Here is a 15,190-nt window from a genome sequence, read left to right as displayed (position 1 = left end):
ATACTTTACCTAGGCATGTTGCCGCCTTCAATATTCCTTCTCAGTGAAATGTATTCTCACAGTCCGGTGGCTTGCGGGGGCCTCTGGGGAGGGGATGATATAGTTCATTCTAATGAAAGAGCTAGGTGCTGCTAATGGTTTAAATGATACATTTGTGCAAGAACAGCAGAGAAAATACATATGAGAGATCCGGCGAAAACAAGATAATTCACACTCCCGTGGGGATATGATGTCATCGGACACATAGTGTATGCCGAGGCTCCTGGGAGGCCTCAAATGCAAGGAAGGGCTGCGTATCCCGGTGTGATATATGTGGGTCAGTAATAGAAATGGGCAATCTACGCTAAAGTCCATCACACTTAAAGGTTAATTACAATAGCTACAGTAGTCCTACCTCTTTATGACGAAATTGGTTGTGATTAATCAACCTTAGAGTGCCTTGTAACATTATAAGGTGTGGGAAAGCATAATGGACTGACACAATGTAATCTCTGTCTTCTTAGGATACTTAAATAAGCCCTTTATTTGAAAATTATTGCAGAGGAAGTGCCAATTAACAAACCGAATCAAAACTTAAAATAAGCCACTATAAATGACAGTTTTGTCTGCTTTTGAATAATCAGTGCAGTTAAAGGTGGTTGTAGACCGAGCCATTAACATGATTTGAAGTAACCGATGTCTTTAATTTAAAACCGTCTTTATTATTATCTTTTCAACAAATCTAAATGGATTTCGGCGCTGCCTCTCTTTCTCAAGGTGGGAAGTAGCCTTTAGATAAACGGAGATTAGGGAGCATTGTCTCATTGCAAGAGCATCATCCATAACACCTTCCCTCAGAGTGACTTCAATTACATTAACAAGCTAAATGCTAGTGTAAGGGGGCATTTAGAGGTAAAAAAAAACTCAGAGGGTTGCTACAAAGGTAAGGCCTTTGAGTGATGACGCCCAGGTTGAGGAAATACAGAAGAAAAAGCACTTCTGAGTGAGGTAGTCTTAGTATTTGCAGGACAGAGAAAAGGACTAAGCTCTTCCTACCTTCTGTCTCCTACTACTAGAATAAATCCCTGCTGATCACTAATTGTGTGATTCTTCTTTTCTACATCAACTTCAAACCGACAGGTTATTTCAGCTTGTTATCGGGAAAACATTTATCCAGCTGGAATTATTACTGTGCTTGGGCCTCTGGTGAAACACAAACAGTAGTGAATCTTGTAGAGTTATGGTAAGGCCTCTCCTCATTAGATGGCCAATCGACTGGCGGAGCGGAGGGCCCAATCCCAGCCCTTTATTGAGTGTTAAGGAGACACAGACTGACATTTACATCTCTTGCTTCTTCATGACTGGCTAGAGAGAAAATGGCTGCCATAGATCCTGGCTCTGAGGAGCGGCAGCTAAGGTCAGACAGTGAGACGCATCTTCGTCTCTGAGCAATGCTTCATGGGCGAGATAGCACATTTGCCACACAGAAGAAAATAGGATGAAGGCAGCAAATAGAATACAGTGGGTGCTTGGTAAGTAATCTGTCATTTTGATGAGTGCGCAACTTGGTTGCACAAAACAAACGCCGTTCTCCCAAGGCAACAGAACTCGTCCAAAAACAAACCTAAAAGATGTAAACAAGACAAGTCACCCAATCTCATCTTGTCTGTATTGACTTATTGAGCAGAGACAGAAGAAAACACTGTTGTGGATAAAGCACCCACATACCCCCAAAGAAACCACAACGGCCCCTCACTTCTGAGGTGCTCTTTTCATTCAGTGGCAATTACAATCCACACCTGGCAACACGGAAGACTCAATGCCTAACAATGTCGCAGAGGAACTCTCTTCCAAACTACCCTCCCAAATTGGCTCTGTAGCTTCGACCCAATTAGGGCTGAAATATGGTAACTGCAACAGCCATTACAGAGCCGTAGAGAGTGTGCAGGGAGAACTCTTGAAGGTTAGGAGGGGGTATGCTTCAGGAGTGATATGTTGCGCGGACTTATGCTTACACAGCAGAAAAAAGCACCATGACGAGGGGACAGCAGAAAGAAGAAAGAAGCAAAGGAGGGATGATAAATAAACACTTCTGGATAGATATCCTGTGGACATATATTATAGTAGCAAAGAACACAACAAAGGTTATTGTTTCTGCCATGAACTATTCATATCTTTTGTATCTTTCTGTAATAGGGAGTCTATTGTTAAATGCTAATACGGTCTGTTCACTGCGTGATGTAATGAGCCATAGTCTTAGCATAATCTTGCTGAATTGGCATTAAAACATGCATCATTTTACCAATTTATTATGAAAGATTTTTTTTAATTTGCAAGCTACTTCTAGCCACTACATAATTAAAAAACACCTGATTATTGTTACTGTTATTTAAGAATAAAATAAAGAGAAAATTGCAAAAGCCAAGGCATTGAATATACTTGTATTATGCAAAGAGGAGAATGATGTTTTATAGTAGCTCATCAATATCTCAAGACATTTTAGCAGACCTGCATAAAATAACAAACCGCCTTCCCCCTCTTTCTTCCTGGATGGCTGGCTGTGGCCTACATGTGCTCCTGACACCAGGGTAACTAATGTTCCCTGTGCCAGCAAAGGATTCTGATTTGATATAAGCATTCAAACCTGTCTGCCTTGAGATATGGCGTCTGTCACCCTCCGCTACGATTGATTCCCCCTTGCCCTTAAATGCAGTGCTTGCAATGCAAGCCAAGGACACTCGCCTGCCTGGTCAAGTAATGACAATCGTCTTTAAGGAATAATGGCCCGAACGCTGCTTTTGAAAAGTTACCAGGCCGCATCCAATAATGAATTCCCGGTCGATGACACATTGATAGATTCCTATTCTTCAGATGGGACACTGTAGCTGCAGTTTAATTGACAAGAAATGAATTCAGGAGGTTGGGGAGGAAAGGCGGGGATGAGATGGCGATGGCGGGAGGGAGGAAGCAAGAGGGGGACTAAATTCTGTGTGATCAGCAAGGTTTCAAACAATCATTGGCGAAGTGAAGTCTCTGCCATATCTATAAGTCATCATGTTTTATAGGCCATTAGGATCTCCAGAGAAGGGCCGTGTGGAGACCGTGGCTTTTTGTCGAAATTAAAATGTCAGAGAGGAAGAAATAGAACAAAACAGGGAATCTGCAATTAATTACCTGGCCATAAAAATTCAATAATCGGGAAGCAATGCTGTTTTCCGCACAGCAGTACTCCTGATCACAGCAAACTGGAATAGAATGCATTCATCTCCCCAAATTACATTTCTAATCTAAAAGGGGATATACTAGAGAGGGAGACAACCTTCAGCTTGAGCGGAGTATTATACACAGCCTGTAGTTTACTGTCCTGGGGTAAGCTTTAGTGCAGAGAAACCTGTGCAAACCAAAGTATCTTAAGAATACAGTATTCTCAAAAATCCAGAAAATCACTGAAGAGGGGCACTGCATTATTGGTGCAATATTTGAATACAGAAATTATGTAAAAAGTGTTAACATATGTTGAAATGTTGAATTTGCACTGAGATGCACTGTTCTGATACAGTAGGATTCCCTCTTTTTCCCCATGGGTGAATTATATATAAGAGATGTTGGCCCGAGGTAATTGCTGCTAATGATTTTCAGAATGATATGCCATCAGCATATGCCAATGGAAATTCAATAGTATAAGTGTTGTTAATGTGAGAGAAGATACAGTGTAATGTAAGTTTCATCGACTTATTTGTCAACTGAAGTGGAAAGAAAACTACTGCTAACATGGTGCTCACACAGGACTAAAATATAGACACAGAAAATCCTAGTGGGGTAATAAATACAGTCTGTCCTAATAGTCTATGTAGACACACAACTTTTGAAATGGAAACACAAAATGATCATTCAAATGTGTAGCAAACTGAACTAAAGTGGACTAAACTGGTCAATCAAGGTGTTGCGCTACAACAGCCATCTACAGTACCGCACTGAACCACTGGAAAGAACTGGCAGCAAATCAAGACTTCACAGTGGCGTATCCAGCTTTCTTAATACATCCATAATTGTAGCACACCTAATGTGGGCATGGAACAACTTGTACAGGTTGTACTCGGGCAGGTAACTCAGCGGAGGTTCAACATTGATCGATTTCTTGAAGGATATATAATGGCAGCAAATCAAAGTTCCATGAAACTGCAGACCGAAGATATTTGGTAATGACAAAAAATAAAAGTCATCAGGGGAGCAATCAAGAAAATGGAAAAAAGGACAGAAGAGTGAAATATAGATGTACAGTATCTAAGACCTATTCAAACATTGATGACTCATTGCAAGTTTGGTGCAGAGGATATTGAGTAGTGATGTCCGCTGATCCATTCAATCAACTTCTGAGACCTTCAAGACTTTCTATCATCGATCAATATTGGCGTTCTGAAACCCAGCTGGACATGTGGAATGGATGTCTGGCATGTGGCAACACAATGTTTAGAGACAATTGCAGCTGTGGTTTGAGGACAGGACCTATACAATCAATCAAGTACTGTGCTTAAAATGAAGTTTGTTTTTTTTTTATCGTTGAACACTGTTGTGCATTTACTCTTGTATTTGTAAAGCATTTTTGCACACTTGCTGGTCAATACGTCACTGCACATTCAACATAGCACATCATTTGTATGCTGTGTTAAACTATACACTACAGTAGATGTTTTCGTTTTTTAAGTATCTAATCTCAAAAGTTAGTTATATATCAAGGTGAGAGAAGGGTAAGGACACATGTGCAGATTCTTCGGCACTCCTTGTAGACATTAGACTCCCACAGCAGAGGGTGGTCTGAAGGGGAGGAGGAGTGGTTTTAATTTAAGGAATGTAGTGGTGCTATATTTCACCCTCTGCTGTTGTCTCACATTATCTTGGTAAACATCCCAGGTACTAATATGATATATTTTCGAGCAGGCGGCGTTTCATCCTGCTCCCTGCGTGATTGATGAATGACGGAGGGATGAAACAGGGACAGAGATTTATGGCGCTCGGGCGCATAGAATATGTATGATTATCAGCTGTGTGGTGAAAGCAGCGAGGTTTGAGTGATAGGCGCGCAGAGAGAAATCTACTAAATGACTCCATTCCCCCTGAGAAGTCACAGGAGGAGGGTTTTTATCTCTGTCTATCTCATTCTGGCCCTCTCTCAGACATTTGTAGTTCTTGAAGATGAGTGGAAAGGCTGGCACAAAAGATCTACAAAGCATTGCAGAGCAGAAATCATGGTATTATGCAACATAGGCCTATTGTTACATATCTGACATGCATGTTTGATGTTTAAGAAAGATAGTTTCTTTCAGCTTTGATGGACTTACAACACATTTTACTAAGCTACATGAAATCACATATTCAGTATCACAGAGACAAACAGCGACTTTCTCCATCAGCAGGCAGTGCTGCATCGCACTCACTTTGTCTTTGTCTATTCTCATCAGCCTCTGAAAAGGTGCGACAGTAATTGTCAGAGTGAAATGCTGTAGTTTATCTTCTTTTATACAGTAATTCTGTCTAAGCTCTGATTTAGCTATAATACCCATTGGCACCTCTGAGTGCCTCAAACAGTCAGCTCCTAATTGATCGATACAACGTCATCATAAATCCCAAATCCTATGCGCTTTATTGATCCTTCCAGAGCGCTTTCTGCCTCTCTGCATATGTGATTGCCTCAGCCCACACACATGCCAAGTATGAGGCATATTTTATCCACCGGAAGCATTATCATATGCAGACTGTATTGTTTTCTGCATGTGAGAATTACTGCTTGCCAGCATGACTTGAATGACACCCTAGAGAGGACTTCATTTCCTATTCACCTCAATTTATATTTACACTAGGGGCATAAATAACGCTAATGCACCAAGCGGTTGGGTCAGAGTAATTGTTTATTTGCTTTTTAGTGGACTTGGTTGACAATATTGCTGATGAACACTTCAATGTCTAGCTTTGAATTTCCATACATGCGTGGGAACGTCTCTTTTATGTACTTTTTATTCATAGTTGAATGTGTTGTTTGAATGTTTCACTGCAAATTCACCTCTGTAAAACTGTTTTTCAGTAAATTTCGATGTGCATAACATTGTGTCCATGTTGAATTTGAATTCATGAAATAAAATCAATATTAAGATGTCAGGAACACTGAAACTTAAAGCAAGCTAGTTAGGTGTGAACTTGCTAACTAGCCTCTTTAGCCTAAAAAGTAAAGTTTCAAACAAAAATGTTGACATTTCTGTTATGAGGCGAGGGTTTCTACACACCCAATCTAACAAAATAAAGACATCGAACACTATGCATGATGAGTGTCACATTATCACTGTAATTGCTGTATTAGATATTTTGGTTTGAATGGCTAAAGTGACTAATTAATGAGCTTGCTTTAAACAATAAAGGCAATCAGTTGCTATCTCTTATCTAATTTCAATCACCAGGAGATCTTGAAGGCTGGGTTTTCCCAAAGCAGCAACTGCCAAGCTGAAAAATGAAGCCTACACAGAATTGCTACAAAATTGCAATTATTTAAATAACCATTTGAGGCCAAGCCCCCAGGAAGAGCGCCAAGCTCTGATGCAAATTTTATAAAGCGCCGAAAAGTAAAATTACACCATCTGGGTCGCTCATGTGATGCCCACTGGCCCAGAAAGACCCCATTGACTTTCGTTTTGAAAGAGACATTTTTTGTGGTCATCAAAACCCCCACAAAATGACTCATTTCACTATCTAAATTTAAGTCATCCACTTTTAGAACATTATAACACAAGATTATTTTTTTTCAGACCGCCATTCAAGTTAGCGAGGAGATGCTACACTTGGTTGCGCTTGGCTGCTGTGAGTCTCTAGAATGCATGGCCTATGGGCCAGTAGATCCGTGTATTTTACGCTGATTTTACACCCAGAAAAAGAGCTTTTTCTACTTCATGTGCCAATAAGCAGCTCTCATTGGAATGACCGGGGCCCCGCCTCCATGGCTGTATCCAGACTTCCCATAATAAGTCCATGCTTGAGGCGGGCTCCAAAAGCGAGTCAGTAACCGTATTTCCCTGGTACTGTTAACTATACAAGTGGGTGAATTTTTATATAACCCACCAGTTTATGTTTTATTAAGACATAAAGTCATGCATAATTAAGAGTGTGGCCACTTTGAGTGACAGGATGTATTCAGATGGTGTCCTTGACTTTTCAGTCAGATCCACCCCTCGCTCTTACACAGCAGCAGCCTCTCATCCAATTATGGACACTTCAAGCTCCAAAAAAAAATCAAGATGACCGTGGTCACAACGCAAAAATCAAGGCGTCCACAAACCAGTGGGTGATGTCATGGTGGCTACATCCATTGTTTTATAAGGTCTATGATTTTCCCGACATTTGATTGGTTCTCATCACAACACTGGTTCACATTTATTTTCCCTTTCTTTGTGCTGAGTGCACAATTTTACCTTTTAGGAGGACCAGGCAGAGAAGCTGTAGACTTGTGAAAGCAGACATTTAACTTTAGCATTAAAAGCGCAGGTGTTACTAATAACATTAATGATAGCTTGGTTCCATCAAGTGACCCAGTAAGCCAGCTTGTACAATAACAGGACCCCGGAGAATCTTAACACTGGTGCTTTTCCTGATATAAAATGCCAAAATGTCTGCTGCAAAAGAAGTCTACTGTCCTGTGGCAATCACATTTCCCTAACCAACCTGTGAAGGTGGCTCAAAGTGAAAACAAGTAGCCTACAGGACAATGGCATCACAGAAATATGGTTCTGCCTGAGAAAAATGAATTTGCTTCTCTTACAAATCTAATTGTCTTCAACACAGCATGTTCTCACTTCATATTTCTCCCAGCAGGTTTGTTGCTATGGAGGACAGGACGCCAGAAGGGTAAAGATCCATTCCTGAGAAATGACTCGCCCCATGCTCATGTGACAGTGGCACGTGTCCAAGTGCAGTCCATAAGGTGGAACAATGAGAGGATTTGTCGTCTCATAATTGTAATTTAATAAAGATCTCACATGCTATCAGCAGAGCCTGACAGGCAGGGCCTTCCGGCGCTTGTTAATGCAATTGTTCTGGTCAGACGGTGCTGTCACAAATCATGCTGAAAGTTGGGTGACAGGTAGCAGAGCTCACGGATACATCCTGAGAAGCTCGGACATGTTTTGGATAGAGGCCAGGGAGCGACTGCTGTTGTGTTGTCTGGTTGAAAAGAAAATCAAGCAGCAAATTTGTTTCAGAAAAGAAATAAAGGGATGTGATTCTATTTATTGAGGAACCCCTCGAAAACGAGATGATATATCTCAAGGGGTTTTCCTTTCAATAAATTTAAATTTATTGAGAACTGGAAACATTGATTTTGTGGAGGGCTATAAAATTGAACATCAAGGACAGTGAAAGTAATAATGATCAAACTTCATCTAGTGCTCATCCTTCAAATATACAAGGTGTTGACAGTTTGAGGGAAACCATTTCCAAAATGGAGGCTTTTGAGGATTAAACAATCCCTTCCCTCAACACTGACACCACCACCCTCCCTCTGCTGCTCTTGTTTCACCTCTCTCTTTCAGTGCTGATGTATGGGTGATGTGTGACAGAGGGAGCTCCAGTAAAACCTTGCATACATGCCAAAATACATTTTACAAGCACTGCTCTAATCAGCCTGCAGCCAGAGGCTCATAAATTGCCTCAGTGTGTCTGGAGCTGGTGAACAAACGCAGCTTATGGTCACTGCTGAGGGTTGGATATACAGCAGGCCACGCTCTCTGGGCAGAACCAACTCTGAGTGCTGCCGGTGATGTTTGTGAGTCATTTCAATGGAGGGAGGAACAACTCAGTGCCTTTAAATTAAAAAAAAAAACAGACAGGGTAAAATAATTTATGCGCCTGTTTAATCAGCTGAGTGCATGTAGGCAAATGTTTGCATATTGCTGCATGTTTTATGTCAGACGTAAGTGCGTGAGCACATGTCCGCATGCTTGGGTGCTCTCACTCATGTGAGGAGTCTCAAATATGTTAAAAGCTGTCATTACATCCATATTTAGCCACCACTGGAGGATTCATCAAGGGTTCATTCTGAATTACTGGAATGATTTAGAGCGCTCCAGCAGGTAGAATGTGTCACCATTCAAGTTGGGAGGTTGTTTTGTTCTTTTTAATCTCAGCTGTAACCTTCAGTGTCCTCCACTGACAGGAAATGCAGTTTATCAACTGGGGATGACACCGGCGGAGGTGATATATGCAGGACTGTACTTCCCCAGATAACTCTAATAGCGTGAAGCCCTGCTCCTGCTCTGTTCCTCATTTTCAACCAACAGGGAAATTCCTGAAGTAGGAGAGGTTGATCAAATAAAATGATACTTTGAAGTATGCGCTTGAGTCCCGCGATGACTTCGCCAAGTCCTCAAATGACATCTCAGAATTAAATAAAGGCACCTTGTCGTCTTGGTTAAAAAAAAAAAAAGGTGGGGACGTAGTCTCTATCTTGGGTAAGTGTCTCCTTTTGAAGAACAATTTTTAGATGTTTCTTTTGTGTCGTAGTTTTATAAATAAAGGTATACCACACACACAGATAGGCTGGGGGAGTGTGGAGTGGCATTATCTGAGAGTGTTGCTCAATAAAAGAACAGTCACGGTGTGTGTTATAGCCAAGGCCAACATGTGTCTGCTGGCCTCAGGCCACAAGTGCTGGTGTAGAAAGGATGAGCACATGGCTGAAGTATGTGTGTCCTAAACTGCACAGAGGCAGATGCAGCTCCTACTGTATGTACACTATGTTCTAGATTGGAAATAAAACCCATTTCATTATTAAAGGAACATCACATCTCAGAAACTTCTTTACATCCCTATAGTTTTTAATTTTTATTTTAACACTTTGAAGTCCTGCTTAACTGTTTGGTGGATCCAATTTTGAGTCCCATCCCAAAGAAAAATGTGTTGAATTTAACTATTAACCTGATGGAGCTACAGTATTTCTACCATTCCATTTAAGTATGTAATACTAAAAACAAGTCCACTAAATGTAACTGTGTCTCTAACAGTTTGCTGCCTACAATATGTTAGCAACAAACAAACAAACAAACAAACAAACAAAAACAAAATTCATTCCAGACATGAGGGCTCTGTGTGGTGGGAGCTTCATGAGTAAGCGTGTTTTTTTAAATAAATTAAAACAATATGATTCTTTCACCATTTACGAGATGTTTTCAAATTCTAGTAACGGTAACTATCTAGAATATATTTGTAGAAAGAATATTAGTATGTGAATACCATTGATTATGTGGTAACAAATTGATATTTGTTGGCAAATTAATATATACTAAGCATTATAACAGTAAATTATTTGTAATTTCTATTTTTTTTCTTTTTGTTTTGCAATTATTGTGATTAAGAAATAAATAAATAACAATTGATTGAAAAACATTGAAAAAACACTGATTTGTGTTATTATAGCCCCAAGGAAATAAAAAAAAAATGCAAAAAAAAAAAGGGACAAAAAATGTTTTTTTCTTTTTGAGGACATTAAATGCTTTCTATGTGACTGGTTAAATTCACAGGAAAAGTCTGAGGTATTTTTCTTAAATTTTACAGTACATTGAATCCAACTGGGATCCATTGGGTGGCAGCACTGAGCATGACCAAAAAACTGGAATTGTGTCTATAAAAAAGTATAAATGAAAAAGGTTTTCACATATTCATTAAAAAGGGTGGAAATTTAGATTTTATGCGGCCACTAGCTATCCCTGACAAAAAAGGTGAAAACATATCTGACAACAAGTTTGTCACATGTGATACAAATTAAAATGCCATCCTGTGCGTGTACATTAAAGCGAGGCAGATTTTGTGCAGAACAATGTGCAGAACACACAGTCCCCTAATGATATATCTATAATGGTCTTTGACTTTAACATTTCCTCACTTTTACATTGCAGTGGAATAAAACCCCTGCAGAGGAAAGCTCATAACCGCTCTGAGAGTATAGCCTGCTTCTATGAAATCCAAGATTTGTTGCTTTTTATTCTGAGAGAGGATAAGGCTTGGTTTATACACACACACACACACACACACACACACACAAACACACACAAACACACACAAACACACACACACACACACACACACACACACACACACACACACACACACACACACACACACACACACAGAGAGACACCACCTTCTGCTCTGGCAGTCAATAAGCAGACTGTGGCTTTGGCAGTGCTCTATCTTATTTACAGGACGTTTGTTGCACTTGACATTTATCGTGGCTCCGGGGCCGTGAACTTCATGCAAACGCCATCGAAGCATTCAATGCCAAGGGCCCAGGGCCTCCCGTGTCGGCGTCATCACAAGTCTTTTCACGCTAAGATAAATCACTTCCACTGGACCCCAAGCTCAGGGAAGAAGGGGGAGGGAGGAGGAGGGATGAGAGGATGGAGAGATGAGGGGAGCAGGGAGAAGGGCAGGCAGAGGGAGAGAGGAGGTTCAGGGAGAGGGGTGTTAACATCCAAGGAATACCCGGAGGTTAACGCCAGCCTCATTTCTCCCTCGTTAATTGTTGGGTGCATTTGCACAAATATCACTAACCATTATCAAGGCAGCATATGGTTTGGGTAAATGCTCTTTAGATCTCAGAGGGATGTAAATACTGTCACCACATGACTCTCCCTGGTCTGCTCATGGCCACAGGAGATGAAAGCTCTAGTTCTTAACCATCTGATAAATGCAATATCTTGACCTGGAGGTTCGGGCGGAGGAGTGTGTACTTTTATAATAGACAAATTGTCGCCATTAAAGTTCAACTGCAATCAAACATAGAAAATACAAACATCATACAAACTCATGGCACATGGTTTAATTAAGTACTCAAAATGTGTCCTTATATGTTTTTTGGAGTATTGGAAAGTAACTTAACTCTTACTTTACATTTACTTAAGTATTCTGCTTTACTACATTTTTGAGGCACTTGTACTTTGATTGAGCTTTATACTTCTGCTCACCTGCGACACAAAAATATTTTACCCTTTTTTTTGATCAGCTGCATGTATCTTGAGATATAATTACTTGCAAAATTTCAGATTAGATTTTATATCAAAGAAGTATAGGCTATGATAACATCTAAATGAACTTAGAAAATAAGTTTACTTTTTCAACATACTTGTTTATTTTAAGGCAGTCTAGGTAATGCTTGATAAAGATTGACAAAGTCCCTATAGGGTGGGCAGGAGTGGAGTTGAATGCATCAAACAAGCAAGACTTTCACACAGTAGACCAGTGTTTATGCTCCGAATTCAACAACGACGTCTTTAAATATCAACATCGTGCAGCATGCCAGTATCTGCAGGATCTGTCATCTGTCACATACGTCACGTTACATCAGTAACAAAAGTTATTATTTAAAGCTAAACAACTATGTTTTTTCTAAACTCAACCATAAAGTTTTATAGCACAACTGTGTCTATTTCGTAATGTTAAGGATGTGTCTAAAACTGCAACCGTAAACTGTAATATACAACATGTCATTTTGAGGACTGTCATATATGTTGTATCGGAAGTCAGTGGAAATTCTCCTATTCTGCAGTTTAAGTACGGGAATGCTGCTCAGACGCCTTTGAGTTGTTAGCCCAAAGAGGTAAAATATTCCATTATTTCACAAAAAAGGTTAGAGAAAATCCCAAATGACAAACAAATTTAGTCTTTCATCTATCTCCTTTAATCATCTCAAGTCCTGTCAGATTTATGATGTGGCTCAATGGAGGGGCCTGGCCCCTTGGCTGGAAACTGCTCGACCGAAATACAAAAAAAATGTATGTGCTTCCCATCAAAAATGCTATAATGTCAACATTTAGTTTATATACTGCTGAAAAAGAGGTAAAACTGAACTGTTGACATTTTTTAAGGGATAAAAATGGCTAATTCTTGACCATGGAAATAGTAAATTGCCTAAAGTTTTCTGGCAGATTGAGTCACATCTGATAGCCTTCACCACAGGATGGAGTTTTGTTGTTTTAAGAGATTTTGTTGATAAAGACAATGAAAGCTCTGGATGGATGACATATAGGCATTAATCTAGTGTATGTCCTCAGTTCATGAGAAACAATAACTGAATAGAAAAATGCAGAAAAACAGGCAGATTTTGCCATACTTGTATGAGAAAATAAAATGCTGCAGTCTCCTAAGAAAACGATTTAAATTTTTGACAGATTTCAAAAGAAAGCACACTATATAAACTAAAGAACGTACCTGACTGAATGGCTGACATTCAGGAGGCAGTATATGGTCCTATTATAGGTAGAACAGTACAAGACGTAATAGTGGTACACATTAAAAAATGGCTTCAGTATGGAATGATAAATGTGCCTGTGGAGCCCACCAAATCCTCCCAGCAGCTCCAGAGGCAATATATCCTCACGCCGTCAGCCCCAAATTATAAATCAAACTTCTTGCAGGTCCGCGTGATTCATTACAATTTATCGACAATAATTTACAGAAGTGGTTTTCAGATGCTTTTAACTTTGCAGTGGCAGTAATTTACAAACCAGGAGAGAAAAAAAAAGAAAAGAAAAAGAAAACAACAGTGCTGTATTTTTTCTACTTGACTGGCAGTGCAGTAGCTGAGCAATATGGAGGGATAAAAAATTAGATGGCTGATGAAGGCTCATTGATTCAAATGCTTGATGTTCTTGGAAAGGCAAAAGGATGACACTGAAGAGTTTGCTTCAGGCTGCCTTCTGAGCGTCTCGCTACAGAGGTAGTCTGACACGGATCCAATGCAAAAATGTGATAATCATTTCAGCAAAAACACACCCAAGGCAAACAGCTAACAGACAGCAGAAAGTACTAAACAGACTACTTCTTCATACCACCAAAGATCTACTTGCGTAATCAAAACACCACCAGACGCTAAAATAACGTAGAGACAATTTAATGACCATATTAATGATAGTGCTGTATTTTACTGATTGCAGTGCCACGCAGAGATAATGTCTGTGTCAGAGTCTGTTACCTAAGGCTCGCTCTCGGGGAAAGCTTTGCAACATTTGATATGATACTTGGATTTTACATCCTAACCTGTGTAAGTGTTCATTACGCCCTTCTCTTCCAAAGGTACTGCAGATCTCCACAGAGGCTATTTCCAGTGTCGTGTGACAGTGATGATGTTGACAGCAATCGCCTTCCCACATCACAGCTGCCGCAAAGGTCAGACCAAATGAGAGGGATGTGTAAGCAAAGCCTGTCCTCTTGCCTCTGCCTGATCTGGCCTCAGGCACTCAGGCTGATGAGGCCTAAACATCAGCACAGGGTCATTATTTCAACCAGAGAAGCACTTAACTTCTTTACTCCTCGCCTCTGAGGACACCGCTGCAGGAAGGTGGACGAGGGGGAGAGAGAGGGGAAGGCGCAACGTTGGGTTTTGTCCCCAAATTATGCAGAACAACTTTTTTTTTCTTCTCCCTTCGTCTCTCGGCGAATGTAATTCCTGCACACCCCGTGTGAATTAATTAATTACAAAGCTGGCTGGGTATCAAAGGTAAATGATTTAATTATATTCCTGGCATCTTTGTTAAGAAGCCAACTGTCAGGCAGTGGTAAGTGGGGCTGTGGCCCTCATGGCGCCTGAGGGTGTGTGTGAATGTGTTTGTGTGTGTGTGTGTGTGTGTGTGTGTGTGTGTGTGTGTGTGTGTGTGTGTGTGTGTGTGTGTGTGTGTGTGTGTGTGTGTATATTTGCATGTTTGTGTTTTTGGATGTGTGTCTTTTTACATGAAAAAGACTGAAAGAAATGAAGAAAGAGAGGAAGAGAGTGTATCTTTTTAGAACACACTTGACACCGTGTATTTCCTGGTTTTGAGAACATCCTCATCAGGAAAAACAGCAGAAATTCTCCCTTCTTCAAACATAAAAAATTGCATGTTTTTATGTTTTCTTGACAAGTGACTCTTGTAGTCGCGCTGACTGTTCACTGTCCTAATGAAAAGGCAGAGGCAGTGTTACTCTGCCACAGCTCTAAACATACTGGGTGGAGTTTCATTCCAATAAGGTTCTAACTTTGACACCAAGAGCTGAACATCTTACCAGCAGTCAACACTGGTTTCCTCTGACCACGACCACAATCTCTCCCTAACCTTAACCAAGTAGTTACAGTTGCCTAAACTTAACCAGACCTTAAAGGAGCATTAAACTGGCTGAGCTGGGACAGCTGGTGAGAGCCATG

The sequence above is a fragment of the Plectropomus leopardus genome, chromosome 13, assembly GCF_026936395.1.
Source record: "Plectropomus leopardus strain MGB_pleo_1.0 chromosome 13, ASM2693639v1, whole genome shotgun sequence".
Lineage (NCBI taxonomy): Eukaryota > Metazoa > Chordata > Actinopteri > Perciformes > Serranidae > Plectropomus > Plectropomus leopardus.
Note: the sequence above shows the minus strand (reverse complement) of the source record.